The 26,943-nt window shown below is 54.5% G+C and overlaps 1 long non-coding RNA gene across 1 annotated transcript; it reads right to left on the bottom strand.

The window, feature by feature from the left end:
* Nucleotides 1–1,707: 1,707 nt before the first annotated feature.
* Nucleotides 1,708–25,955, bottom strand: LOC123349096. The gene is made up of 3 exons (XR_006573369.1): nucleotides 25,843–25,955; nucleotides 17,927–18,032; nucleotides 1,708–3,802 (listed from the first exon to the last, which is right to left on the bottom strand). It is a non-coding gene; the product is annotated as an uncharacterized LOC123349096 (long non-coding RNA).
* Between the last annotated feature and the right edge of the window lie 988 nt (nucleotides 25,956–26,943).

The following is a 26,943-nucleotide window of genomic DNA, read 5'->3' as shown; positions in this document are numbered from 1 at the left end:
GGTGCGCTCCATTGTGCCTGCGCATTGGTGATGATGGGCACAGCTGCACCTATGCGGCTTTGTACATTCAGCTTTTAAAACTTTGTACAGTGCTGATCTCTTTCTTCTGGTAGGGACCAATGAGGCTCCGGTACCATCTCAGAGCCCAGCTGCACTGTAAAAATAAACCTATTAGGGGCTCCATTTACAACCCTGTTTCCCCTCAGCTTCCTGGTTTCATATTATAGAATAGATGGGACACAACGGTCTCCTCGAACCATACTACAGTTGGACAAAGCAAGGCTGTAGCACAATTTGATAACATGGTGAGGGCCCATCTACGCTGCAGAACCCAACCACTGGGTCTCTGGGCTTGTTATTTTATAATATAGGAGCGCTCACAGAAATAAATTAGCGGGTGCCAGCTTCCCACCCCGAACGCCTCCTCCCTGCCGGCAGCCCCACTGATCAACTTCTCCCCTTCCCTCCCTCCCAGTGCCTCCTACCCCTGTAGGTCAGCTGTTCCACGGTGTGCAGGAGGCACTGGGCGGGAGCGGGGACAGGGTGCGCTATGGGGTGGGGGCAGGAAGAGGTGGGGTACGGTTGGGAGCTTGGGGAAAGGGGTGGAGTGGGGATGGGGCCTGGGACGGGGAGGGGGGTCGAGCACCCCCGGGTTGAGAGGAAGTCGGCACCGATGCTGGTGGAGCCTGCCACCCTGCCCTCGTGCCAGGGCATTCTGCCGGTGCCTGGCATGGCACTGCTTGCCAGCGGCCACATGAGTACACCATAGGGTTCTGAGGCTGCAGTGGCACAGCATGAAAGCAAATCCACGCTGCCACGAAGGAGGTTGGGGGGAGTGGACATTAAAGGATGGGAAGTCTTCAGAAGGGTGAATTAGCTGGCAAGGGCCTGCTGGATTCTGAGGCGTTCAGTGCGCATGGAGGCCAGTAAATTCTGCTCTCTGTTCCCAGGGCAGATCCTGACTCTGACCTTCTGCTCTCACGCCATGGGCTCATTTCCAGCTGACACCAGTGGAGAGTTCGGCACATAGCGGAAGAGCAGAACAGCCAGGCCAAGCGCCATTGTGACGATCCAAGTGAGGCCTGTTCCCCAGGGTGAGGTTAAATGCCCTTGGAGGCGCCAGTGTGCACAAAAGGGAAGGACTTGGTGGCACACCTGTGTCTCTCATGTTTTCTGTCTCAGCACAGACAGTTCCGGCGCCTCGCTCCATTTTGGAGTCTCTATAGCTCTGCCCCAGGCAACCCTTAGGAAGGAAACAAGTGTCCCTTTCGTCATCAGCCACATTACTTTCAGCTTCCCATGTGAAGACAAGACAGGGCCACTTTTGTGATGGCTGCCATTTTGGCTGATGCCAGGGATTGAACAAAGGACCCCAGCGCATGAGTTGCCAGGGCTTGAGCTAAAGAGCCAGGCTGGCACGCTGGGCACTGTAACAGACGCCCCCTGCTGTGGATCAGGCACAGAGGAGACACGTTGAACCATGACTCTATCGCCACATGCCCTGCGCTCAGCCGGGGGGGAAGGGATTGGAGCTGTGCACCCATTTGATAACACAACCGTCTTCGGTCACTGAGTGTAATTGTTTCAGATTTGGGACCAGGTCCACACCTGAGCCTGGGATGCTGCTTCGATGAGGCAAGACACAACATGCCAGAGCAAGGGGGAGTGTCTTCAACACAGACAATCCGACAGAGGCCGTCAGGCAAAGAGATCTTTATTTGTAACAAAACAGCAAGTCCTTATAAATCACTTCTAGCCCTTTTTAAAATAGTGCCAAGACAGTCCACGTTAAAACATGCCCATTCACCCTCATGACATGGTTAGGATCCCACAAGTGCATGAGACGAGCCTGCATTGGTGGCATAGACTGGGATAGAAGCCCCTACCCCTAGAGGCAGCAGACTCTGCCCCTTGGTGCATTCAGTCCCTTTGTCAGGATGGGGCATTCTCAGGTTGTTCTCGCTGTATCGCACAGCGACTCTGCCACGGTAGCTCACAGTTCTGCACGTCTGCTCCCCTCCCCACACTGCATGCCCATGTGCTGGCGAGGAAAGGGCGAAGGATACGCATGCGTCATCAGCGCCCAAGCCAGCTGCGAAGGGCTGCCCAGCTGCACTGGGACTCTCCATGCCTTGCTCTCTCTGCTGGGAGGGGAGGGAGTCCATGCCCCCGCCCCTCAGAGATCCTGGATCAGGCTGGCCTGCCAGGGAGTTGTGGGAGATCACTCCAGGCACAAACCGCAGTCGGCAGCATCCCAATCTAGCCACTTCCAGCAGCAAAGAACGTGCTGCCTGGGCCAGCAGATGCAGATGGGGAGAGTCCCAGTAGCCCAAATCCTCTAGGTAACCTCTACACAAAGCAGCTCCCTCCTTCCCCCACTCTGTGAAGCTCAGATGGGCTCTTCCTTGGTCTACTGGTATCTATCCCCACAGAGCAGCAGGGCACATGCTCAGGTCATGCTGAAAGAAGTGGTCAAGGAAGCAAGTTTGCCACACACTGAAACTGATGGCAGGCTTGTATTCCCATCAGAGGCTTGCATCTGCCCCTCCTCAAATAGATCCAAACCTCCTGACCCCACTGTGAACCTAGCTGGGATTCCCCCACCTTTGGCCACCTGCGTTTGGTACATCAGAAATGCCAGAGCATGAACTTGGTACAAAAAACATTGTGACACTCCCGTTGTCGCTGGGTCTATGCAGCTGAAGTCCTGGGACAACCCACGTTCAGGTGACGGCTGGGGCCGAGGTCAGGTTTGCCTGGTCCTTCCCGTGAACACGGCGCTCTGGTCAGATGTCGCCATGTCAAGCACTGTAGTGTTCATCTCCCGGCCACCAGGAGAGGGCTGGCACCCGGCCTCTCTGAGCCAATGGCGGTGATCTGGCCCTTCCATCCTGGCTCATGCTCCTTTCCTAGCTCGGGAGCCACCAGCCTTGCCTATGGGTTGCAGCACAGTGGTTGCCTGCTGCTAAAAATGTTCAGCGTCTTCCCCGCTGCACTCTGGCACTCGAAGCGGAACCATTCCACCCTGCCAGCCAGTTTGCGGGGTGGCGAGCCCAGCCAAAACTTGGGCCGCTCGGCTTCCATCAGGGCGGGACGCGACACATATCCCACTCCCTCACTGAGGGCATGGAGGCTCCATGAGAACAACCCGGAGCCGTGGAAAGGATCTTGGTGACCAGGGCAGAGAATGCTCCTTCCGCCTGCCCCTTGATTTAGCTTCGGCCCCAGCCAAGCCCTTTTATGGTGATGTAAATGGCCAAGGGGAGGCTGCAGTCTGGGCCTCCGCTGGAAAAGCCACCTCCAAATCACTGCGCCGCAGCATTGCAGCCGTCTCCCCCGCCCCAGCCGTCAGGCTGCTCCATCGCTCCCAGAGAGGAGCTGCCTGGCTAATTACTTAACATGCCACAGCTTGCTGGAGTTCGGAACAGTGTGACAGGCCCAGTAGTGAGGTGTATGCAGATCCATTAATAAATCTTTAATAAACCCGGTTAAAGGGAGGGGGAGGAACGGGGGAAACACACGGCACAGATGGGTTCCCTTGCAAGCTGTTCACGGGGCCTGCGAACCAGCGCCGGCTCTTTCATGCGCTCTCTGGCCCTCGCCTCGCGCTCTGCGCTGCTCCTAGTCTCACAGCATCTGGCTCAGCAGTTGTGCGGCGGATCTTCACCTGGCCGCCTGGCGTCTCTGGACAGCGTCATGCCCGTGGGGGTAGGAGGTGTGATGATAATGGCCGGGACTCTCAGGTGTTTGCTGTTCACCACGGGTGTCTGGCTGCTCCCGCTGCTCACACATGATTTAAAGCCTGAGAGAGCAAGATGAGAAAGAGAGAGAGAGTCAGGGCCATCTGGGGGAGCCCAGCTCGCTGGGAGATGAACTGGGGGGGGGGAGGGGCAGGGCTGGGCAGGGACAGGAGACGATGGAGAATTTCCTGATCCTCTGCACGTCTAGGGCCCTTCCTCGCAGGAGATCCAATTAACGTTATTTCTTTGCACTGCAGTAACACATAGAGGCCTCCATCATAGATGATCCCACCCACAGCTGTGCTAGGGGCTGTACAAACGCAGCCAGAGGTGCATACAGTGGCATAGCTATCCCCGGGGCGGCTCCAGGCCCCAGCACGCCAAGCGCGTGCTTGGGGCGGCACGCCGCGGGGGGCGCTCTGCCGGTCTCCAGGAGGGCGGCAGGCGGCTCCGGTGGACCTCCGGCAGGCGTGCCTGTGGGAGGTCCACCAAAGCTGTGCGGACCCTCCGCAGGCACGCCTGCGGGAGGTCCACCGGAGCCGCCTGCTGCCCTCCCGGCGCCCGGCAGAGCGCCCCCCGCGGCATGCCGCCGTGCTTGGGGCGGCAAAATGTCTAGAGCCGCCCCTGGCTAGCCCTGCATGGGAAGGCACCTTTGTACTGGTCTAACTGGGTCCATGCTAGGGGGTTGTGCCAGTCTAACCAGCTCGGTAAAAGAAAGTCACCCCCCTGGTACAAACGCCCCGTGTAGACCAGGCTTCAATGCCCCCATCCCTTCTTTAATTAAGCCTTGCGCTAGGGATGGGTCCACTCCTGGTGAGGGGGAGGGAGCAGAGGCCCGGGGGAGTTTGCGGAAACTCTCCCTCCCCATCTCGTAATGCAAGTGACTGTTTTGCCAGGGATGTTTCTGAAAACAAAGCACAGCAGCCGCTCTCTGTTGGAAGCCAAGCCCGCCCCGCGCTCACCACCCCGATTCGCCTTTGAGAGTAATTCCTGCCCTAACTGATTTGTAACACAGTAGTACCAAGGGCCCATCTGACAGCAGGACCCCACTGGGCTGAGCATCCCACCCCACACCCAGAGCCCCTGCCCTGAACGTTTTACATACACGAGACAAAGCGGGGACAGGAACCAGAGGCCCAGATGCCCAAGGTCACCCAGCAAGGCAGGGACAGAGCTGGGAATAGAATCCAGATCTCCTGGCTCCCAATCCAGTGCACTCCCCATTGGATTAAGATGACCAGCTTCTAAAGCAGCATTTCTCAAATGCGGCCAACAGGGCCATACGCTCCCGGGTGGTGATTGGGGGTGGGAAGTAGCAGCTCCTCCCCAGGGGCTGCCAGCAGGGGTTGGGCCCTGCTCCCTGGTGGAGACACAAATGCCAGAGGAGCAGGCAGCTGGTGTGAGTTCCCCACCTTCCTGGGGACAGTGGGGCTCGGACTTCCAGCGTCTGCCCTGGGGCGGCAGGCTGGGGCCCCCAGCTGTGGGGCAGGGGGCTCTGGGCATGTGGGGGGTAGGCTCCAGCTTCGGGTGCTGGCCCCACGCTTACTACCCTCGACATCGCTGCTGGCCCCGCCGCCTCCCTCAGCACCCCATCCATTCCCCCATGGCTCCTGTCCTTCGCTGCCTCCCCGCCCACTTCCCCATCCAGGGCTTAATCTGTCCCCCCACTTGCTGGGGCTGAGTAAGTCAGCTGTGAAAAGTGATATGTGTATGTTTGTTATCACTGTTCAGTGCCTCCCAGCTCCTTAGCAAACTTACTGGCTAGCAGGTCTCGAAATAAATAAATAAATAAAAATGCAACCAAAAAAGCAAAAGAAACAAACAACAACAAAAGACAAGAACTTGCAAAGCCCCTTATTTGTGTTTCTGTTCTGTTTAGGTCCAGTTGTGAGAACCACTGTAAGTGACCCAAGGCACAAGTGGAAAAGCCTCACAGAAGCCCAGACATATTTTGCCAGGAAATAATGGAACAAGCCCCTGGGGAAGGTGAGTTTGGTTTTCAGTGTACAGCTCATCAATTCTATGTGGCTTCTAAATTTGGTCAAACCTACCCACAACTGCCCCGCTGCACTCCACCCCATCTCTGCAACACTTGACACATCAATGAGTTTGCACAAGTGTCACCCTATCTGGCCTTTTCTCTAATCATTATTCATTAGTGTCTGAAAAGCCCTTTGAAATCCTCCAGGCAAAGGTGCCAGGAAAGTGCAAAGTATTTTTATTAACATTTAGTTCTCTGTGAGGACACAGAACAACATTAAGAATTGGCCACCGGGAGTTTAAGTCGCACGAACGGGAGCTAAACGCCAGGCCAGACCTCCCAAAGCTGGAAGTCTTCTGGAATCTGGCTCTAATCACTTCTGATCATCTTATTGTTGAAATAAATGCCCAATCCTTTATTAATCCCCTTGGACTCTTGGCTTCAGTGTTATCCTGCAGCAGTGAGTTCCACAGGTTGTGTATTACTTTATCTGACTGCTCTCCTTGTCCTTGTCTTAGAAAGGAGGATACATAGAAGCACTCGACTGACTGTGACGGGACTGGCCAAAATTTTAGATACCTCAATCGGATCCCCGCTAATCCATCTCCTCCCCAAACTAAGCAGTCTCTGGTCTTTCAGCCTCTCTCATACGGAAGCCCCTGATAATTTTCATTGCCCTGCTCTGGGCTAGCAGTGGAGCGCAGTGAACCTGCTGTTTCCTGACGGCGTTGAGGATCAGTCCCTTGTGCCTGTCCCCCAAGTATCCAGGGACCACGTTGTGTCTGTCCCATGCTACAGGTGAGGCAGCACATGCTGCACTCCCCAGGATGCCAGCAGGCCTGCTGTCTATAAGATTGATCCCCACTTGAGTCCTTCAGGCTCTGCTGTGCACCCATCCCCAGCCCAAATGCTCCTCACGGCGCCACGCTGAACTCCTCCGTCACCGTAAAAGTGACCTATCATCAGATTCCAACCCCGGAAAAAAGCCCTGCTCCTGGTAACATGGCACGGAGAGGATGGAGCAGAAGCAAAGTGATTTATAAAGGACATGTCAGCAGTTTGCAACACAACCAGATTTGCAGCCAAAGACGTCTCAAGAGTGCCCTCTACTGGGCAGAAGTGGATTGTGCACACACCCCTGCGTGGGTGGATGGTGATTCAGTTTACATAGGCTCATGATCAGGAGATGTGTAATTAAGGCTTTTCCCAACCAGTTTGATTGCTGGACTGACCTACACAGAGTATTTAAAAAGCTGCGTGTTGCAGGCTGTTCAATCAAGGCGAATAAGTCAGCCTGATGCTGAGAATAAGCCAGGGGGCCAGGAGTCGGAGAGCTGGGGAAGGGGGCTGCATCCGATGGAAACAGTTTACAAAATGGTATATTGTAAATTGTCTTTTGGGGTGGGGGGGGGCAGGGAAGGATCAGTAACTAAAGCCCCTCCTTCCAGTACTTCCCTCTCCCCCCAAACTTTAACTCATCCTTACCCAGCAGGCAAAGGGGATTTTGCTTTGCTAAGTTGGCATCATTCTAAATTCCAGCCAAAGGGCAACTGGACAGAATTCTTATCAGAGCCCACCCATGTGGCTCCTTGCATGGCCAGAGAGGGTGCTGTGGAAAGAAGCCCCTCACTGGCTGCTCCCGCACAGACAGCAGCCAATAAGTCCTGGGCTCCAGCAGGGTGGTTTAGAGAAAAGAGACTGTTGTTCGCCCTGCACTAGGCCACTGGGATCGGTGGCGGTTTCATTTGTAATATGCCGTTATGAGGGGAGGCAGCAGAAGGAGCTGCTATAGCATCACACCGGTTCTTTTTCTCCTTGTGCAAGCAGTGCACAGGTTTTGAAGACACACACGTGACGATACCTTTTTCCTCTACAAGCGTTTGATCAATGAATGGCCCTCGTTCCTAGGGATGTTTTTAACAGAGGACACCTCTGACTTGAGGGTGCTGGGCACTTGGAAGGCAGCCCGAAGGGGAGTGCTAGTCCAGGGATGAGCACCTGGAAGGCAGAAGGGCCTGGGAAAGAAGGCCCATGGGTTTGGGGAGGGAACCAAGAGCAAGTGATGTCAGGGGACATGAGGCAAAGAGGTGGAGGGACCCATCGGCAAGGACTGGGGCAGGGAAATTATGGTGGTTTGATAGGGATTGAGCCCCAGGTGGGCTCCCTGAACCAGGAAGAGGCCGGAGATAGGAGCACTGAATTGCAGGGTGCAGCAGACTCGCTTCACCTCACTTTAGCCCCCCTCGAGAAGCCTGGCTCCAGCCGTTCAAAGCGAACCCAGCTGCTTAGGAGCGGCTGTGAGAAAAGGGGTTGGGGGCAGACAGGTCGGGGAAGAGCTGAGGGATCAGGAAGCAGGCAGACGCAGGCCTGCCCCAGTGCAACTAAAAACCAAGCTCCTCACACTTGTGCAAAGCCCTGACGTAGCTATGTAAGTATGCCTGAAACTAGTGTAAGTGCCTGGATTAGGCGCGTGCAGCACTGTGGCTAGGCGGAGCTAAGTGGGGCAGGTTTCGAATGCAGACAAGGCCAGAGCAAAGCCTTGCTCTTTATAGCTATCAAGAAGGCAAACTCAAGACATCTAGCGTGGGCCTAGCCCTGCTCTCATTGGAATCCCACCACTTCCAACACGGCATCCTGAGGAGCAACACCTGCCTGCGTCCCCTTGAGCGGCTGCCTCACCCCCCGGCGGGAAGAGTCTGTTAGCAAAATCATTGTAACCATAGCAGGCTTTGGGCCCGGCTGCTGCCTCAGTTTCCCCTCCCATCCCTCCCTCCAGGCTCACAGTCCTTTATAAGGACTTCCCACGCAGCAGGTCCCTGATCTGGAGAGTTCTCACCCAGCCTCTTCCCAGCAGGCTCCAGCCCCAAATACCAGCTGTCTGAACTGATGTCCCAGGCCCTTTGCCCAGTTAGGGAGCGACCCTTCCAGTCACATGCTCCTCCCTGTCACATGACCCCAAGCTATCCTCCCCCTTACCTGTGGAGGTGGGCCAAGCCTGGCACAGGTGAGTCCCAGCCCTCGCCCTCTTAAAGAGCCAGCTCACCCTGGGGCACCCCCTGCCCTGAGTCCAGATATGCTTCATCTTTTTTTTTGAATTAAGGGAAAAGCACTGCTTTGCCGGTGGGAGGGGGGAGGGAGGGAGAGCGCGAGACAAACCGATTTCAGCCCTCCTGAAGCAGGAAGGCAGACACTGATATTTTTAATCTCTTTTTAATTAAGGCTAAAGCCCCGTCTTACGCAAGAGACGGATTTTGTTTTGCCTGAAAGCTCGTCTGAGGGAAAACGAGAGGGTGGGAGGGGAGCGGGCTGTGTTTACTAGCTGGCATATTGTTTGCTGTTGGGCTTACGTGGAACCAGGCAGGGAGCGGTGTCAGTTGAGTCATTAATGTTAGAGCGGCTTCCACTCACTGCCTGTCCATGGGTGAGGGCCCCACAGCAAGTACCTGCTATTCCGGGCAGAAGGGGCGCACACTAAGGGATGGCGTCAACCCAGTGACTCCAGCTACGGAGGCGGCATGGGACCCTTGCTGGTCTGGTTTATGCGGCTAGGGTGTCCTTATGGAGAGAGGTGGCTAACAGCATGAAAAGGATCAGCTAACGTCTTCTGGGACCAGTGGATCTCATGGGCCAGCAGAGGGGAGGATGGTCTAGTGGATAGGGCAGTAGCCTGGGACCTAGGAGATCTGAGTACAGTTCTCAGCACTGCCACTGACTAACCAGCTCCCCAGTCGTATAATGGGGATAGCACTTCCCTGCCTTGCAGGGGGTGGGGTGGCTAAAACCCATCAGTGCAGAGCCAGTTCTTCACCAGGTTCATTTGCTCATCTATTATCTACTCTGTGCCTGCCTGCGTCTTTAGAAAGGTGAACCCTTATGGGGGCGGGATCATCTCTTTTCCGAGTCTGTACAGCACCCAGCACCATGATGGGCTATAAATATTCACCACTACTGACAATAGTGAGACGTGTGCTTAGACACCACCATGCTATACAAATAGACAGACAGTGGGTGAAATCCACAACAAAGGCTACATGCAGTAAGCCAGAGGAAACCTATGCAGAGGAGGTGAGGGCAGGGCATCTGCCCCACAAGAGAGGGTTAAATGGACCAGAAAATAAATCTTCAGGCAGGCGCACACTGAGGGGCTATTAAATCAGCAGCAGCAAAAGCAGCTCTTTTGCCATCATAAATATTAAAGACATTTTTGGAAAACTTTTCTCCAAGGACCAGGGAAAGCTCTTACATTAGCCGTGTCCAGAGAGAGAGGGACCTTTCCTGCTAAGTAGCTGAAAGCCCTGCAGTTACGCTCTGTATTTCAGGTAATTGATGATTCGGTATTTACTGCTGCCCTTAGCTAAACACACAGGCTGAGTTTGTCAACGGAACAGTTGTGGTTACAGGTCTGGGATGGATTTGACAACACAACTTTTAGAGCATTTTCCTAAATACTCACAGCACCCTCAGTAAGAAAAGCCACGGCCAGTGTAATTTTTATTCCAGTTTCTATGAGGGGTTTTCTGGGCGGTCATGTATGTGTTTGGAGTGTGCTGGTGCATGTCATCATGTATGTACAGCATTTGGCACCATGGGCCCTGAGCCTTGCTTGTGGCCTTTAAGTACTGCTGCCCCACCAAGGATGATCACATGTGTGTCAATACATGTTTGCATGTTTGTGTACACACTCAGTCATGTGTGCCTGTTTGGGTCTTCGTTCAGGTGTGTCCGCGCATGTGGTTTTGCACGTGTGGGAGTTTGTCCTCGTATTCAGGTGGACGGTGCCTGCTCAGAGGCGTGTTTGCTTTTTTGGGTTTACTCCCTGCAAGGAGCAGCTTCTGCTGCTGGTCCCCAGATTGATGGGGATGGTTGAATTCTCAGCCCAGCGATGGCTCTTTCAAGGCCAAACCCTGGCAGTTACTAAATACTCCTGTCATCTACAATGGCATCACTGCACAGGTTAGCTAGGTCATGCCCATGTCGTTCTAGCAGCATAAAGCGGCTCCCCTCACCCTGCTCCTCGCTGTAAATAACCCAGCAGCGATAAAAAAAAGAGATCAAACCCAAGTCTTTCCACTGTACGCACCAAACACCTCACTTCCTGAGTCACAATAAACACAGCAAAGCAGAACTCACACAGGCCGACCATACAGCCCCCTGGTATCCGTGGGAAGAGCTGCTAAGGTCTCTCTACCCACATCATGGAGTTTTCTGTTACTCAGGGTTTATCTCAGAAGTGAGATACTGGAGCATGGTGGGTGGAGGTAACCGCAGATAGCAGTTATCAGGAGAGAGAAATCTTTGCTGCCTCAGCGGATTGCCTATAGGTCTGTGAGTGAGAACATGCGCGGTCTGGTCTCCGACCCGGGCGCCTGCAGACACAGTTGTAATCGTGAAAGCTGGGAGAATTGCCAAAAGCAGTAACATCCAATTCTGCTCCTGCTGAAGTCAACAGGCATTTTGGCACCAACATCAATGGGTGCAGAACCTGCCCCCCACTAGCAGGGCAGAGCAGAGCATTTGTACTAGGAGCTGGAGAAGCTACGGGCGAAAGAGATTGGTGTGACTGTCTGGGAAAACAACTAACCGTGCGATCTGTTAGACTGGAACAGTCTCCCAGGGAGATGGCGGAAGTCCCACCAGTGGAGACATTTCCGTGTAGACCAGACAATGCACTAGAAGATGCCAGTGCTGAACTGGAGGAGGTGGGCTAGATGTTCCAATGGGTCTTCGGTGTCCATGGTTCGCTGAACATGGGGGCAGCTTCTCCCAGGGTTTGCAAAAGGGAGGTGGAAATTCCGCCGGGAGCGGCTCCCGATGGGAATCAAGGAGTGAGTGCGTGCTCTGGATCCATCGCGATTTCCCCCAGGCTTTTCAGACAAGAAATGCCTGAAGCAGCAGCTGTCCCTCTTTAATTACTTGCCCTCCTTCCCCCTTGAGCTGAGAGAAGCTGCATTAAAGGCAGATCTTGCTGACCGTCAGTCTCTGAGGCGCTGACCTGCAGCTCAAGCTATTTACTGCTCAGGCTGTGGCATTGGGTTGACTGGCTCTGGGCGCACACTTCCTGTCACTGCCTCTGCCCCAGAGCTGCAAAACGCCCAGGAAACACAAATGGCCACAGCCAGTGACCGAGAGGGCTGCTCGGCAGACAGATGGATGCCACTGCAGGATCAGCCTAGAGATGGAAGATCTATTGGGCACCATGCCCAGCTCTGCCCAGGGAGGGTTGGTCCTGCCAGTGCTATGTCCAGTCCCACTTTAAACTACTCAAAGCAATGGGGTTTCCATCCCCCCCTGCCTGAGGCTGTCCCATGGCCTTATCGAGCTCGGCTAGTTGCACATGTTCTTCTGGCTTCCACCTAAATTGGTTTCATCCCATAGCTTCTATGTAGGACCCCAAGCCTGTGAACTGCTGAGCATCCTGAACTCCTAGGGAAGCCAGTGGGTGGTTAGGAGCCCAGCCCCTTGCAAGATTGGAACGAATACCCTTTGGGAGCACTCTAAACATCTCCTTGGTTCATTCACTCCTGAGCCCCACCCTACCACATCTCTGCCCAAGATCCCCCTGTAACTTGAAGGACCGGGTTCCAATTCTAGTTACACCCAGGTAAACTCAGAGCCCCTCCAGCACTGGCGAAGTTACCCTGGATTGACAGTGGTGTCCAGGAGACCAGAATCTGGTGCCCAGCACCAAACCCTGAGCCAATGGCTTTTGAGATTCAAATGCCCCTACCCGCTGCGCTGCCTTGGCACGTGCACTGGGTTCTTCTAGGCCAGCCGCTCACACACCAGCCTGCAGCAGGAAGCTTCCCTTTCAGGGCGTGAGCTGGTTTCACTTCTGCTTTTCCCAGGCTGATTTTAAAGGAACCCAGGCAAAGAGGGACCTGTGCACCAAGCACATCCACCCTTTCAATAGCCGTCTCCCCGGCTGTAAAAGGGCAGCCAGGGACTAGCCATCAGGCCGGATGCAGGGCCCCATGGCAAGGATGCTGCACAGGACCTGGCTGCGTGGATGTACCAGGGTACTCTCTGGGCCGTCGATGCACCTTCTCAGGTCACATGATGCCCACAGTAAGTCCCCAGCCTGAGCCTTTGGGTTTAGTGGATGTGTCCCGATGGGTATAAAAAACGAGGCTCCAGCCGTGTCACGGGCTGTGTGGGAGATGCCCAGCTATGAGCTGTCGGAGGGGCTTTAATGCACAGCTTAGTGTGCTACCAGTAGCACACGGGGACTGTTTTTAAAGGACCCCTTATGCTGCTCCCTATACGTGCACATTGGATGCAAGAGGAAAACCAAGACACTTTTCCAAGGATGACCTAGGGCTAACAGGACTCTGGCCCAGGGCTTTGAAACCTTGTGGCGCTCACATTACAGAATGGCAGGGGTGAGCAGCGGGGCACTGGGGCTTACGGAGTCGGCTGTGAGGCAAGGCTGCCATTGGGACTCCAGTACAGGCCTGTGGGTACCAGACGTAGCTACCATCTGCTGGCTCTTTGGCTTTCGTGGACTTGGGCCAGGCGCTTATGGGGCAAGTGTTCACCCTGCAAAAGCCATGGGCACAACAGACATTTCACTGAGTGTCTCAGTAGAAAGAACAAGAACTGGGGGAGCCAGAGCGCTCCTGTCCCACCCCCTGGATCTCATTCCCTCAGGGAGGGATGGTGGTATGTTGCATGGAGGAGCTTCGTAGGTCGCTATTCTCATCATAGGCCTTATCTGAAGCCTTCTGAAGTCCTTGGGAGTCTTTCCATGGGCTTTGGATCAGGGCCTCTCTGAAGGAGAGGAGGGCGTCTGCCTCCAGGGTCGCCATGGCAGCACCTTCCAGCTGGGCCCAAACCAAAAGCCACCCAAGGTGAAAGCTAAACTAGAAGCGCAAACGGGGAACTGTGCTCATCAGAGACCACCATGTGCCTATTTAAACCAGAGGAACCGTCTGAGTTCAGAGCCAGCTCTTGGGAGACCTGGGTTCAGGTCCCGGCTGTGCCACATACTTCCTGCATGACCTTGGGCAAGCCACAGAGCCTCTTCTGTGCCTCGGTTCCCCAGCTGTCAAGATTGCGAGGTGCTCAGATACTGCGATCTTTCATGGCCCCCCATCACTGATCGATCCGAACAGGGGGCAGTTGGAGCTGGGAATCTGGTTTGGCCCATCCCTGGGACCCAACTGCAAAGATCCACTCCAGACCTGGATCCCACCTTCCCAAGGACTCTGAGCTACCGTGGTGGTGGGTGAGACGCTACTGTGGGGAATGGGGGGGAGGTCTCCTCAGGGTTCTTGTCTCATGAGCAAACATTAGAGGGTTTCCCACCAGCAAAGCGGACGTGCCTCTGGCCCGGGGCCTGCCGCTTTGCGTTGGACAGCGCTGGGTGGAACAGGCTCCATTGCCCATTCCGTTTAAAGTAGCTCGTCTCATTATGGTGAGAATGGGGACGTCTGACTCCAGATCCAAGCTGTGGGACCTAGGGGTCCAGCTCTATAACCGGCCTGATCTAGAAAACCATATGGGAACCCCTCAAACTCTGGGAAGGTTTAGATCCGGCTCTGAGTCCGCATCTGGGCTTTGTGGCTCGGCACCATTTGTACATTAAACATTCGCTGGGTTGAGGACTAGCTGTTCCGGGGGCAGAGGCCATGCTGGGTTACGTAGCATGGGGGCAGGTATGAGGCTGGCTGCAGGGAGCTGGATCATGTGGTATGGCCGTGCTGTTTGCCGGCAGCTTGACAAAACACCTTGTTTACCTGCATTGGCTCCAAAGATGGGATAAATCACCCGTATGTTCAGTGTCGCATGGGGCAGCTTTTCCCTGCTTCTTCCTGGGAGATAGTTTTCAAGCCCCATTCCCCAGAGCTTCTGCCCGAGGGAACTGGCACACGCTAGCTGTGCACGGAGCCCTCCTGGGACCCCGAGGCAGCGGCTTTCCAGGGCTCAGCCCTCGAGCTCTGCATTAGCGCTGACAGCATTCCCTGGCACTGGGCATGTCCCTCGGCCTAGCAGCCGTAAAAGCTAATGGGTGATGCAATATTCAGCACTCGCCCACTGAGACGGCGGAGTGCATTAGAGCACTCGCTGCTGCTTTGCAAACAAGCTTCCCCAGAGTAGCCCCCATGCAGCTATTCATTCAGAGACAGTGGGGAGAGAGGCCTCCCCAACTCAGGCTCTGCGTCTTGGTGACCATCTCTGACCCAAGCAGGGCTGGACGGGTGCTCCCTCTGAGCCCATGAGCACTGCCAGCACAGTCCCTCTGAGAGGTGTGCGTCTCCCACCCCTAGCAGCCAAGCTCCCTGCCTCTCTGGGGCTCCCGAGAGATGGTTCCTCCCGCTGGCCTGGGGTTCATTGTGGCCGTCTCTGAGGAGCTGTCTGAACAAACCCTCATCCCCACGTTCCATGTGGGAACTGGGAGCTGGCGAGAGGAGCCCTCGGCAGACTCGGCCACCTGGTGGACAAAGTGTGGGTGTTGGCTCCCCTCCCCTCGGTTTTGTCACAAAGCTCATCAGTCGAGGGGCGCAGCTGAGGGGTGCCACAGGCCCTGGGTTCAAACTCTGGACAAGGCGCATTGCCCCTTCACAAAGAGCCCCCGTTTATACAGACGCCCAGCCGGGGCAGGGGCTGCACAGGGGGGTCTGAGGAGGATCAGCGGGAAGTCGACCAGGTGGGCAGATGCTCTGGCAGCGAGATCAGTCCAACGGGGAACAATGTTCCAGGGGAAGGGGTGGAATCACTTGGCTCTAGGCATTTTGCCGCCCCAAGCACGGCAGGCAGGCTGCCTGCGGGAGGTCCTCCGAAGCCGCGGGACCAGCGGACCCTCCGCAGGCAAGCTGCCGAAGGCAGCCTGCCTGCTGCCCCCGCGGCGACCGGCAGAGCGCCCCCCGCGGCTTGCCGCCCCAAGCACGCGCTTGGCGTGCTGCGGCCTGGAGCCGCCCCTGACTTGGCAAATTAAAGCCTTTCCTGTAGGGAACAGTCCCACCCCAGCTGCAGTGTGGAGCTGGCTGGGGCCGATCTCCCTGGCCCTTTCCATCCCCCAGGGGAGCAGTGAGTCACCACCTTTCCTTGGAAGCCATGGGGAGGGGCCGTCTGCAGCCACAGGCTGAGTTCCTCCTCCTGGGTGGATTTGTCTGCAAAAGCAGAAGTGTGTGTGCCACAGCCTTGCCAGCGATATATCCCACCACAGCCGCGGGAGCTCCACATCCCCTTCCCCATTAAACCCACCGTCCTGTTGGCTGACAAAGGGGGGCTCCGAGCCAGCCTGTGCATCAGTCCCTGGCCTCTCAGCCTGGCTGCCAGTTCCCCGGGACATGCGACAAGCACTGCGGGCTCTTGCCAGCTGTGGTTTTAGCAAGTCATAAACATAAATCACTAACGGCCTCCAGCTTTCCTTCAGCCTCCAACACCCCCGGGTTATTGCAGCCATAAAACCCACCTTTGTGCCAGCTTTACAAACACCAGGCATCTGCTGCCCATAGCAAAGGCCCATGCCTCTGCCCATAGTCACAGCTGGCCAGTTCCTGCATCACCAACCCGGAGTGGCCAAAAAATCACGAGGCAGCCCTCCCCCCTCACCCCCTCAAATCACGAGATTGGCTTAAATATTATGAGATTTTAAAGTAATCTGCTGGGGGGCTGGGGGAAGGTGAACTGGGCTCTGAACATTCCCAGGTCACATTTTCAAGCCAGGAAGGTGAAAATTGTTATTTATTATTTGTGTTGCGGTAGCTCCAAGGAGCCCTAGTAATGGCCCAGGTGCCATTGTGTCAGGTGCTGCACAAACCCAGACAAAAAGACACTCCCTTGCCCCCAGAGAGCTCAAACTTACTATTTTTGTCTATATTGAAAGCTGAGACCCTTCCCTAATCACAGGACTCTTAGCAAAAACACCAAATAGCGCGAGACTCAGGATCAAACCCCAAGAGCTGGCAGCATTGCCCTCCTGCACTATTCAGCTCTGGTATCTTTCCCTCCCAGGCAGTCTTGCCTGTGTGGGACGTACCACTGCCCAGGTGGTCTGAACACAGGGCTGGGTCCTAGGAAATTCTGGGTTCTAATCCCCATGTGGCCACTGACTCCCCATGCACGTAGTGAAGGTCTCTGCCTCAGCTTCCCCTGCCTCTAAACTGAGAGCAACACTCACCCACTTCACAGGGTGCCCTCCCTCCCACTGGGAAAATGCTGAGTACAATAATCATTGCTCACCACAGAAAGAGGCAGACACAGCTCTGGAGGGAAATGGCTCCGAGGGCAGCTCTGGCTGAACCTCCTTGCTGCTCAGTTTGCAGCCAGGAGTGGCCTGGCTCTGTGTGAAGGAGGCAGGCTTGGGGCTATTGAGCTAGGAAACAATTTTGCTGTAGGAAACTGAGGCACAGGGCAATTACACATCAGATCCACACAGAGATTCTTTGCGTGGGATGGTTGTAACTGACCCTGAATTATGGAGACCATGTTTGCCAGCATGTAGCTGTACCCAGCATTCAATCTTCTTGGGGGAAGGAGACTAGGAGAATGTTTTCTTGTTCTTCATAAGGCCTGTTATCTCTACAGAACTGCCCTGCCCCCTTTGGATGATGACATGAGCTGATTGTTATTACTGATGTTTCAGTAGCACCTGGGAGCTCCAGCTGAGATTGGCGTCTCATTGTGCTAGGTGCTGTACTAGAACTTAGTAAGAGACAGGCCCTGCCTCGAAGAACTCACAATCTAAACAGGCTAGAGTAGGAGCATTATTCCCATTTTACAGATGGGAAACTGAGGCATGGGTTAACTTGGCTGAGTCGGTAGCATAGCTGGAAAGAACCCACATCGCCTCCCTCTCAGTTCAGTGCCTTAAGCACAAGACCTTGCCTCTTCTCTGAAGGGAGAGATGGAAAAGACAGAGGATCAGATCCTGTGTCATGGGAGTTCTGCCTTGGAGAAGGGGCAGCGTTGTGGAACCTGAGAGAGGCAATAGATGCTCAGCATGGCTACAAATTGTACATTGCTACCAACAGCCCTATCCAGCTTAAAGGAGATGTCCCCAGAACATTCCCAAGTGTGGATTCTGAGCCATAGTGGCTCCCAGGTAAATTACACTCTGCTAAATATTTTGAGGTTGCTGGAGATTTTTCTAGCCCAGTGGAAAAAACCCTTGAGGAACCAGGACTCTGACTCTGCCCAACACAGCAAGTGGTGAGCGTGCTACAGGCCACACAGACATGCAAGGGCTGAAGTGCATTCTTACCTTTCAGGCAGGAGAACTTAAGTCCCATGTTTTCATCCTTTTAGCGTGGAGTGGCTCATAAATTAAACGCACAGCGCTCTGGATCTGCTCCTCTGCTTCACGACTGCTGCAAAGAGATGAACATTTCAGAAAGCGCCCAGACAGGAAGCTGCACTGGTAGGTTTCTCTAGTTTTGCATTTGAAAGGTTCTCTAAGGTGGCTCTGTCTAGCTGTGTGTATATATACACACATGTACAGTGTCGAACTGGGAAACAACAGGAAGCAGTGGTATTCATGACAGAAAAACCACTAACTGATGTCATGGCACCTGATGACTCAATTTTTGTTGTTTAGTTTAAAGAAGAACATTTAAACTTGGGGAAACTTTCAAACATAGGCTATTTGAGTGTGGATCAATTTGCACATATGCTTTTGCATCGCCATTGAATCATGGTTAGTGAGAACTTTGCCACTCCCCTCTTCCTGTTATGTGATCCGGCCGAGTCCAGCACTGTATTCTGGTGTCCCAATTGCTTCCAGAGAAACAGATGATGAGACCACAATCAGAGGAATCTGACACACAGGAAATAAAGCCGGGCCCACAGCTACAAAGTTTGGGTCTGGGGTTTTGGTTCAGACTCTTCTCCAAGAGGAAGACTTTGCACCCATGGAGTTCATAGTCTAAAGAACCACATTCTGCCTAGGTTATAGGTGCATACCCCCCACTGACTGATTGCAATACAAGCCTCTCATTTGGAGCTCAACGGGGCAGACCCTTGTGCCCAAAGAATCAGAGAAATTTAGGATTGGAAGGGACCTAAAGAAGTCACTAAGTCCTGCCCTCTGTTCTGAGGCGGGACCAAGTAAACCTAGACCATTCCTGACAGGCGTTTGTCTAACCTGTTCTTAAAAACCTCCAGTGATGGGGATTCCACAACCTCCCTTGGAAGCCTGTTCCAGTGCTTAACTACCCTTAGAGTTAGGTTTTTCCTGATATCTAACCTAAATCTCCCGTGCTGCAAATTAATCCAATTACTCCTTGTCCTACACTCCGTGGACATGGAGAACAATTGATCACCACCCTCTTTATAAAACCTTTTACATATTTTAAGACTGTTATCAGATCTCCTCCCCACCTTCTCTTCTCTAGACTAAATATACACCGGTCTTTCAACCTTTCCCCATAGCTCATGTTTTCTAAATCTCTTATACTCATCGCTCTCCTCTGGACTCTCTCCAATTTGTCCACCTCTTTCATAAAGTGCAGTGCCCAAAACTGGACACAGGACTTCAGCTGAGGCCTCCCCAATGCCGAGTAGAGCTGAACAATTATCTCTGGGGGTCTTACATACCACACTCCTGTTCGTACACCCCAGAATGACATGGAGCCCCATTAATTTCAATGGGGCTTTACATAGAGTGCATGGATCTGCTTGCCCAGAGCTCAGTGCAAGCTCAGGGCCTTAGCCAGGTGCAATGCAAAGAATTAAGGTGTGAGTGTGGGAGTGGGTGGTACTGGGGGGGCAGGGGGAGCAGCACGGGCAGCGAGATACGAGCAAAGCAGGATTTTTAAGGAGGGAGGTAAAGGAAGTGGCTTGGAGGCGTCACTTGTGGCCAATGAGGTGGAGGTAGTTTAGAGCATGGGGGTAGCATGGAAGAGGTATATAGCATAGGGTGGGGGAAAGAGAGAGACTGCAGTTGGAGGAATAGCTCCTGGGCCTGATTCTGATCTCAGCTGCACCAGGTTTACACCAGCTCAAGTTCACTGACTTCAGCCGAGCTACTCCTGATTTACAGGATCAGGATCAGGCTGCTTTGGTGTCTGGCAGCAGAAGAGGTTGGGCTGGAAGGAAAATGCTTGCCAAAAAACAGATATCTTTACTAGCTGCACAGGGAACTCAGGACACACTGCCCATTTCTCTGTGCATAAACATTCCCTGTTCCAGCTGTACTCCTGTTGGAACTCCCTCTTGCTACCACCTCCTAGTCTAATATCCAGTTCATCCCCCACCGCGGGATGACGTCCAGTCTTTAAAAGCAGCAAAGAGTCCTGTGGCACCTTATAGACTAACAGACGTTTTGAAGCATGAGCTTTCGTGGCTGAATACCCACTTCGTTGGATGCATCCAGTCTTTGCGGTGCATTGACTCAGTGACCTAGCAGCAACTTTCCATCTCTGTTGGCTATGATCATATTTATCAAAGGAGCCTGATTCTGATCTCAGGAAATCAGAAGTAGCTCTACTGAAGTCCTTGTCAGTAGCCGTGTTAACAGTACATTCAGCTAACACAGTATTGCATTTAATCATTAACTTCTGCTCAGCACCTCAGGGCTGCCATTCGGTAACAACAGGTAGTAAAATATTAATTTCACTTTATATGCAGCCAGATTTTCTGGCCTTAGAAATGGCTGCTGTGTGCCGTGCCTCAGAGAATTCAAGTGGCACTCTGGCTAGCCCATGGCACAGCTTGGAAGGCATCTGTAGATTGTATCCTGCGCAAGGCAATGCCAATGGAACACATGGAAAAGCTGGTATGTTTGACGGCTCTCGTGTTCCACGCTGAGACACCATTGATTTCCCTTCTTTAATACTTTACCAAAATCCACGTGCTTCGCTGCTCAGACAAGCACAAGACAAAACAATACCCCCAAACCTGCTTTGCTATCGCTGCTAGTGGCACAGCTACGGTGCTGAACCCACGCCGCTGTAGCACCATACTGGAGACGCTTCCAACATCGATGGTTCCATCCATCAGTGTAGTTCATCCACCTCTCCGAGGGGCGGTATCCAGGTTGATGGAAGAATTCCTAGCTGTGTCTTCACTGAGGGTTCAATCGACCTAACTACAATGCTCAGGGCAAAACATTTTCACAGCCCTGGGGGATGTAGCTAAGTGGCTACACTTAATTTTTAAGGGTAGACCAGGCCTTAGTGAAGCGAGGCCTATGCGCAACGTGAGGGCATTTCTCCGACGGTAACTTTTAAATGCCGCATTCGATCAATTTCAAAACATCAAGGAATATTCGAGGCATCAGTGGGCAGAATTCAATTGATTTGAGGGAAAATCATAAAGCCTGAAGTGAGGAGCAGGGGACGCACCAAGCCCTATGGCATCTGGTTAGGACACCCGTCAGCTGGAATTGTCTATAGATCAAAGACCTCTTTGATGGGAGTAATTAACACCCTCCAGCATGGCAACATCCTCATTTGCGCTCTGCCCATCCTCCCAATGGCACTTGAAATGGGGACCCCCGGACATCTCTGAGACAGACAGAAAAGAAACAACTTAAATGAAGTGTGTGCGTCGGGCAGGGCACACATGGGGGGATTCAAGCTTGGACATCAGAAGCAATGAAATGTGCGACCCTCTAGACATAGGTAGGTTAAAACAGGAGCAGTTGCAAGGGGAATGGGAGACACACGGAGCCCCCGCCATGTGGTGGAGTGAGGAATGGGGGGTGGGGGAAACACAGAGCCCTTGGCAGTGCGGAAAAGGGGCACTCAGAGTCCCAGGAATGAGGAAGGCTGTAGGAGGGTTGCAGGGAGTTCCTTTAACACAGGAGGATGTGAGAGTGAGAAAGCTGCTGGGGCGGGGGCGGGGCTTAAAGAAGACAAGAAGCCCTTGGTGTGTGCAATGCGTTCAAGCCTACAGAAACTATGAAATGTGTGACCCTTCAGGAACATCTTGCTAAACAAGGCTGGATTTTTTTTCTTGCCAGGAGACGGATGTTCTTGCTAAGCTATGGCACTGGCCCCTTCTAAACAGCTTGTCTGTGTATTTATCGACATTGTGTGACGGGATGATGCATTAACAGTACAAGTCTCATGTTTTTCTATAATGCCTTTCATCACAAGAGCTGTCAAAGCACTTAAACAGAAATTGTTCAACACTGAAATGCAGCCAGCTCTGGGGGGAATATGGCAGCTGTTTCCCAGTGTAGAGTAGCACCACACAACGAATTTGGACAGAAGGTGGCAAGAAATGCTAGGAAGTGTATTGCTGTATGCCAACACAAGGTTGAAATACACTCCATTTTGTATTTGCGAGGCGTATTCCCAACTGCACATTACTGAAATATTTATTTGCTGCTCTCTTTGATTTTGTCTACACTCAAAAAGTTTTGCAGGCATAGCTACACCTGCAAACCCTCCCAGTGGAGATGCAGTTTATATAGGCATAAAAGTGCTTCTGATGGAATCGCTCATACCTGTTCCCCAAGGGACATAAGCTATGCTGGGAAAAGCCGCCATATGCTGGTATAAAAGTGTGTCTATACTAGAGCTTGTACTGGCATAGCTTATCAGTAAAAAGCAATCACACCCCTAACCAAAACAGCTGTGTTGATGTCCGTTTTAAGTGGAGACCAAGCCTTAGGGATCATAGGATAACACTGGAAGTGACAGGGCAAAAGCCTCAGCTGTTGTAAACGGAAGTAACCTCAGTAGCGTTATTCCCATTTACACCATCTTGTCCTCCATCTCCCTCCAGCTGCTGGGACAGACTGTGCATTGCCTGTTCCCTCTAACCTTTCAAAGCCAGAGATCCTGCCAACCCAAGCCACATGTTGTCCTCGTCTTGTTAGGATTCACGTCACTGATAAACCAGTTTGTGGCTTGCTGATTAGGAGAGAGCTGTCTGGCAACAAGACATGTGCTAGACTGGAGGCTGGGTACCGCGAGATTGGAAAGTGCTGAGTCAGTTGTGATTCTGCCCTGCCCTCGCCCTGGCACGTCTAGTGAAATGTTTCTTCCCTCAGCAGAGGAAGCATGCAGTTCGTTTCGGGTTACCCAAATGCCAGATACTTACACTGCGTATGTGTGTCACTGGATTTCTGCTTCCCTGCAACAGAGACACCCCCATCCACCACTCTGCCTGCCCTGGATTCTCTTTTAAAAACACACCAATCAACCTCTCTGTTACCTCCAGAGCTTAAATTCAGCTGGACCTGTCCGGAGCAGAGCTCCGGGAAATATTTTCAAACCCACAGGGTAGGAGCCCCGGCACTCCCCACTCCATGGGGCTGAAGCCCCGAGCCCTGGTGCCCCACTGCTGAAGCCCAGAGCGCCGAATGGGGGAGGGTATGGGTGGGGGGGGGCGGCTCTGGAAAATACTCTATGAGAATTTAAGCCCTGGTTACCCCAGATCAACTCAAACCCAGCAACAAGATGTAATGCAATCCCCCAGGATGGGCTACCTCTGCTTATCACCCATCTCCTCACTGGCAATTGGGGAGAGGCCAGCTGTGGAGGTTAACTCAGGCTAAGCAGCTAAAGCAGCCCCCATCCCCAGAGCACCTCCGGATCAGCCCTGGAGGCAGGCCAGGACTGTTGTCCACAATTTACACCTGGGGAACTGGGATATGGAGAGACTAAAGGACTTAGCCCTGGTCTACACTCCACACTTATGTTGTCACTTCGGGGTGTGGAAAACCCGCACCCCTGAGCGATGCAGTTAGACCGACCGAACACCCAGTGTAGACAGTGCTAGGTCGGCAGGAGGGCTTCTCCCCTCGCCATGGCTACCACCTTCCAGAGAGGTGAATTAACCTCACGTTGGTAGCGTCTTTCCTAAGCGCTACGGCTGTGCAGCTGCAGCGCTGTAAGTGTAGACAAGCAAGAGACTGAAGCTGGGTCTCCTGAGTCCCACCCAAGCTCCATAACCACCAGACCACGCTGCCTCTTTAAAGGGCTGGTTCAGACCTAAGGAGGAAGGGAGTTCCAAAGGTCTGGGGACCTGATGGAGCCTGTCTGCCAGCCACCCCCCCTCTCTCATCCTAGTGGGGCTCCCGCTCAGGCTCCTCTGCTGACTGCAACGGTGGCAGCAAATGACAATGAGCAGAGGTGGCCTCACAGGCTTGGTGCCCAAACTTAGTGACCCTCTGAGTTGCATACGATAATCTTCAGAAGTTAGAGAGCCAAGCGTCCCTGCTGGGGCTCGGGGCATCAGCCCTGCTCCTGCTGAAGCCCCGAGCCCCGGCACCCTGCCACAGGGCAGAAGCCCTGAGCTCCCCCCGCCCCAGTCTGGTAGATGGAGAATGGGAGGGGCATGGGGGGCTGGGCAAGCTGCACTTTAACCGTAAAAGAGCCACATGTGGCTTGTGAGCCGCAGTTTGGCCACCTCTGTTCTATACACGTCCAAGTTACACTGGGATAGCCACGTTGGGGACATGGCTGTGAACAAACCACGCCCCCGGCTGACATCGTTATGCCAACAACCCTCCTCCCCCAGTGTAGACGCAGCTATGTGGGCAAAAGAGTTCTTCCTGGGATGCGTCCCTCCCCCTGGCAAAATACTGCTTCTGTTGGTGCACGCTGCATCTACGCAAGGGGACGTCAGCTCCCGAGTGTAGACACGGTCTTAGGTAGGCAGGTCCTCAGGCCCTTTGGAATCAATGGAGCTACGCCCCCAGTGTGACACTACTCAGGGTGAGCAAGTATATCAGAATCTGTGACTGCGCATTTCCCGTGTAGCCAAAATGCCTCTTCCCACTAGTGTTTGCAGTGCTGTAGCCGTGTCGGTCCCAGGGTATTAGAGAGACCAGGCGGGTGAGGTAACAGCTTTACTCCATGTGGCTTGGAAGCTCGTCTCTTTCACCAACAGAAGCTGATCCAATTAAAGATATGACCTTACCCACCTTAACAGGAATGTGACTAAATATCAGAATATTGCGGGAATTCCTGTTTCACAGGCAGAGGCAGGGCCGACGGGGGGGGGGGGGGGGAGGGAGCTGGTACAAATTACCAGGGCCCGGCCGTCCGGAAGGGGGCCGGGGGCCTGGCTTCCCCGGCCCTGTTTAGCTGGTCTGCCCTTGCTGGGGGAGCCCGAAAAAATGTTTTCACCGGGGCCCGAACCCGCTTTCGGCAGCCCTGGGCAGAGGAGCCTGTGCCCGTTACGGCAAGAGACAATCTGGCAGTTACCTAGAGCTGCCCCACTCTGTCTGTTACCCTGTGCTCAGACTGGAAGCTTCTTGGGGCAGTGAGCATCTGTTGCAGGGGGTCTCAAACTGGGGGTCGGGATCCCTCAGGGGGTCACGAGGTTATGACATGGGGAGTTGTGAGCTGTCAGCCTCCACCCCAAATCCCGCTTTGCCTCCAGCATTTATAATGGGGTTAAAGTGTTTTTAATTTATAAGGGGGGGTGTCACACTCAGAGGCTTGCTGTGTGAAAAGGGTCACTGGTACAAAACTTGAGAGAACTACTGATCTATTGGCTCTGTGCCTGTACAGCCCCTAGCACGGTGGGGCCTGATCGGGCCCCCAGCCCCCTCGCAGAACAATGCTGCTGTAGCCGGGGCAGAACAGCCGCTCAGAAGAAAGGTGGTGGCAGCCCCAGCCCCAGCCTGGAATGCATCTACATTGCAAACGAGCTCAGCCCCTGAAGCCTTCACACGCTTATTGCCCTGGTCAGGTGGAGAAAGACAAACGGACCCCCAACCACGGGCGGTGACTGACAGCGGGAGGAGGACCCCCGGGGCTCCGGAGTAAGGGAAACGCGTTCCGAGGCGCAGCCAATGGCAAGTTCCTCTACCCGCTACCGCCACCCTGCCTGCGCCCAGCGCAGCGCTGAAAATGCCGCCTGCCCAGCTCGCTGCGCGGAAAGGACCGGCTGGATGCCCGGGCTCTGACCCTGCGCCCAGCGCAGCGTTGAAAATGCCGCCTGCCCAGCTCGCTGCGCGGAAAGGACCGGCTGGATGCCCGGGCTCTGCGCTCTGGAACAGAATCCAACCCCGGGGCCGTGCCAGTGTCTCCCATCAGAGGGGCCGAGCCGGGAGCCGGCTCTGCCTGGATTTCCTGGGTGTGAGCGCTGCACCTCCGCCCCCTGCCCTGGCCGGAGGAGCCAGAGACGGGAGTGGGGATTTCGGGAGGGATCCGGCCGGAGAAAGTTCCCAGGACGCCCGGGGAGGGCAGCCCGGGGGCTGGGGAAGGAGAAACTTACCGGCGCTTGGGTCTCTTCCCCGCCGCTCAGCCGCCGCCTCCAGCCCCGCAGCCGCAGCCCGGACCCGCTCCCGCACCACGCGAGCCCGAGGAAGGCAGCAGCCGGGCGAGCCGGAGGCGGGGGGGCGAGGGCGATTTGCATATCCCTGCCTGGTACCACCTTCCCGAGTCACCTCGCCCGCGGCGGGGAGGGTCCCTCTGCTCCCCCCTTCACCCCGGGCTCTGCTGCCTCGCTGGGGCTGCCTCTTCCCTTCGCTCCGCGGGGGCTGCACAGAAGCGGCCGGTGGGGGTGTCTCGGACACCCCCCCACAGCCAACTGGGGGGCGGGGGAGGCGCCCTGGCAGACCGGGCCGGGAGGAGAGGGGGCCGGGTAAGGGGGCGTGCAGCCCCTCTCCCACCTCCAGCCCTGATCCCGGCACATATTTCCCCCGCTGAGAAAACGCCTCTTCTCGATCCCGTGAAACCAGTCAAGTGCTGCTGGAAACTGCCAAGGCCGCTGTCTGAAGAGAGCCCTGAGAGAGCCGCCAGACTGGGTCAGAGCAAAGGCCCATCTAGCCCCGTGTCCTGTCTTCTGACAGTGGCCAACGCCAGAGGGAATGAACAGAACAGGTGACCACCAAGTGATCCACCCCATCGCCCATTCCCAGCTTCTGGCAAACAGTTAAAGTGTCTCCATCCCTTTCAGGCCAACCTGTTTTATACTTCTCCTAGGCAGGGTAAGGAGAGGGACTGGCCCAGGAGGGGACTTACCCCTAAGTCTGGGGTTTGTCCTGTTGTTAAGGCCACTTAGCTGGTGCCATGCTAGAACTGTGACACTGGAGTCCCACAGGTCCCTCCATCTTGCCGATGAAGCTCTGCTCCGAGCCGCAACCTCACAACTGACCCGCTGCAGTTGGGTCTTTCTTGTCTCTCTCTGTGACTTCCAGCCCCAACTTGTATTAAAGACTTCCCCTTCCCCCCCAGCCTGGCACACTCAACCTGGGATGTGAGCATCAAGCAGTTCTTTCCGTAGGCCCCGCTCTGCAATACACCTGTGCAAGCACAATTGTTTCCTCTCTCCGGTGAAACTGAGGGTAGAAGTTAGCCTCCTGACTGGAACTAA

Source organism: Mauremys mutica, chromosome 14 (genome assembly GCF_020497125.1).
Source record: "Mauremys mutica isolate MM-2020 ecotype Southern chromosome 14, ASM2049712v1, whole genome shotgun sequence".
NCBI lineage: Eukaryota > Metazoa > Chordata > Testudines > Geoemydidae > Mauremys > Mauremys mutica.
The sequence above is the reverse complement of the archived record's forward strand: the minus strand, read 5'-3'. Positions and strand labels throughout refer to the sequence as shown.